We start from the raw sequence: 3,317 nt of genomic DNA on the forward strand, positions 1-3,317 counted from the left end.
CCAGCGACCGGCCCCTGTGCGCGCGCAGCGGCCAGCGTGCTGCCCGGCCCTGTGCCAGCAGCCACGGGGTGCTGGGTATGGCCGGCGGGCACGGTGCTGGGCAGCAGGTACCCGGGGAGCACAGATCATGTTGGGAGCTGGATATAAGTCCCCAAGGGACTGATACGCAGCCAGGAGAGATCCCTGGTGGGTCCCTGTGTCTCCCCCGTGCCCATCAGGAGTGAAGCAGTGGGTGCCCAGCATGCACAAGGTTGGCATGTGAGAGCCCTCTGTGGCATTTGGGCCATGCTGAGCAGTGCCAGGCACAGCCACAGCCCCCCATGGGTGCAGCGAGGCCACAGGACATGCCTCGCGGGGATGCGTGGGCCACTTCCCTGCACAGGAGTGTCAGGGTGGGGGTGCCATCACCCTGCCTGGAGGCACCAGCCGCCGCCCTGGCACCCACAGTGGCATACAAGGAGGCTGGCAGCCGGGGTGGGGGACAGGGTGGCATCTTCTGCCCTCGGCCCCAGTGCTGCACAAGGGACAGGGCAGCATCAGCTGAGAGGCGGGGACGGTGAGGGCTGGGTGAGGGACACTGGGACACGAGGGGCTGTGGGGGAGGACGCTGGTCACTGGGGTGCTGCGGGGTTTGGGGACAGGATGTGTTGCTGGCAGCTCTCATTGGCATCCCCTCCCCACGCTGTGGCTGAGGGCACGGGCAGGTGGGCAGCACAGAGCCAGCTGGCACCCATGGGTGCCAGAGCATTGCCAGCCGAGCACCCTGCTTGCTTTGCCAGCCCTGCTGTGCCCTAGCCCTGATGTCACAGCAGCCCAGTGCTGCCAGCGCTCCCGAAATCCCCACTTGCTGGGAGCCGGGGCCTGGGCTTTGGACGTGGGGCAGGGCTACGGGTTGCCCTGAACACCCCCAGCACATGGCCCTGTGCCCCACACTGAGTTGTGATGGGGCACTCCACACACTGTCCCCATATATTTCACCCCTGGGAACAGGGGTAGGAGCCCTGGCCATGCCCGCTGGGTGCGTCCCAGTCCCGGTTGGTAGTGGGGAGGCCGGCCCTGGGGTGACCGGCTCCTGCCTTTCAGTTATTACGGTCTCAAGACAATCTTTGCTGCGCTCAGCAGCTGCAACACACACCCTGTGGAGATGGTCCATCAGGCTTGCACATCACCTGGGACCAGTAAACTAGGAAAGTCCTACAAATGGTAGGCGCTGGGGGGACGAGCCGCTGATCCGCAGCAGTGCGGGTGCTTGTGGTGTCACCCCTGGGCCCAGCACCACCGAGCAGCATCCTCTCGAGGTGGGACAGATCCTTCCAGCCTGGCCCAGGGGGTCACCTGCTCTCCAAAACACGGCCCCACCAGCTACTGGCGCTTTACAAAGCAACTGGCTGAAGGAGAGAGCGGGAGGCCCTTCTGTGAGTCAGGATGCTGCTTTGGGCGCTATTAGAAATCCAGCCAGCAAAATGACCCCCCTGCTGCCCCCCACTGCCCAGACAACCTGCACACATGCCGCAGGGAGCGGTCCTGCCTGCACGCTCACACCTCTCCCTTCTCTGAGCATCAAGGAGATCTCTGCAGCTGGAGAACGGGCTGCCAAAGCGAGCTCCAACTCTTGCTTCCACATGGAGGTGAATGCATCCTTCAAACTGCTTTAAGATGATGCAAGCTTCTTTGGAGACACATAGTTGAAGCTAATCCATGTTCCTGTGCACTGTAACCGCTGCCATATTTGCAGCGAATGTGATGTTGTAAGTGCTTTCTAAGAGGAACTACTCCACCGCAGAAATACTGGTACTAAAGGAGTCTCTCCTCTAAGCTCACACCGCAGGGGCTGGCCTAGGCAGAAGGAAACATGAACACCAGGGATGTGCGAGGCTGCAAGGGGCAGTGGTAGCCACCTCCCCTCATGACTCCATGCTCTTCTTGCTGGGTGACGGGAGTCCCAAGGACCTGCTACCTCCAAGGGACCTCCTGCACCCAAGGGACCTCCTGCCCCTGAGGGCCACAGCTCCTGAGGAAAGACCACCAGCCAGATCAGCCCTCACGTAAATCCTTTCAAAAGGGTGAAAATGCTTCCAGTCGGAAGTAGGATTTGGGTCCATCTAAGCAGGAATCCCAGCCCCAGCAAAACTCCAGCAGGGAGGGAGAGAGGTTGCGACAATAACTGGAGACGCCATCCTCAACATCAGCTCCCAAGGCGTCCCTAGCGTGCACCCCCGAGCAGGGCCAGGCACCACAGTGACCGCACGCCCACAGGCAGGGTGTGCTGGAGCAGGGGGCTTGCAATCACGGAGGGTGGCAAAGCCCAGCCGGGGCTGCTCTTTCCTTGCAGCAACTTCAGCGGCGTAGGGAAGCTGCTGAAAGGCAGGGATGGTGTCTCCTCCTAACCACCACGCTGCCTGCAGCACGCATTTTCAGAAAGCGGCTATCAGCCCACCGCTGAGGACGGCTATCAGCCAAAGCGGGTCCGGGTGGGAGACGTGCGTTATTCAGACGTCCGCCTTTTCGCCGAGCCGCTCCTGCAGACGGTTCCTGTTAAGAGGGAGGGTGCGGCTCGCCGCTCCCCCTCCTCTGGCAGCCGAAGCCATCCATCCCAGCCTTGGTCAGCTTCCCACCTCCCGCCCGCGCCGAGGCAGCCTTTGGGGGAGCTGCGCTCTCCCCTCCGATGCTGAAATCACCGCTGGTTTAGAAAAAAGCAGGCGAAGAAAATATCTTGGAGGTCTGGGAGGTCTTTGGGAGCTGCTCTGCTCAGCAGAGGAGGCTGCGGCGGGTTGTAGCCAGGCTGAGCAGCGCTGGGCTCCCAGGGCGGGGACCTCCGCAAACTGCTTCAGCATCGCCGTGGGGGCGAGCAGCCTTCACACCGTGTTTGCCACAGCCTGTCCCGGTGGCCGAGGAGATGCAGAGCTGCCCCGTGACAAGTGCCCCTTCCCAGTGGCAGTGCTGGCCGCAGCGGGTCAGGGCTGCCAGGGAGGAGAGCACTGCTCTCCCCGTGCCTGCGGGCAGCAGGTGTTGGCAGGTGGGGACCGAAGCCACATCTCACTCCGAACCAACCCTTCTCGTCCCCTGGGTTTGGGGTGTCCCCTTCACCGTGGCTCTGCACAGCAAGAGCCCTGCACTGCTCCCAGCATCTTCGCTCCGACTTGAAGGGCGCTGACCCCATGGAGAGGAGCTGGCGAGGGCGGCTGCGGGGCCAGAGGGAGCGGGGCTTAGCTAACCGGCCCCCAAAACGGAGCCGTGGGTCTCCGGTAGGTTCACACGGGTGCATCCCTGGGGCTGTGGTCATGGCTGGGAGAGGTGGCTGCAGGCCCTGTCCCCGG

Source organism: Pygoscelis adeliae, unplaced genomic scaffold, assembly GCF_000699105.1.
Source record: "Pygoscelis adeliae isolate BGI_AS28 unplaced genomic scaffold, ASM69910v1 Scaffold339, whole genome shotgun sequence".
Taxonomy (NCBI): Eukaryota; Metazoa; Chordata; class Aves; order Sphenisciformes; family Spheniscidae; genus Pygoscelis; species Pygoscelis adeliae.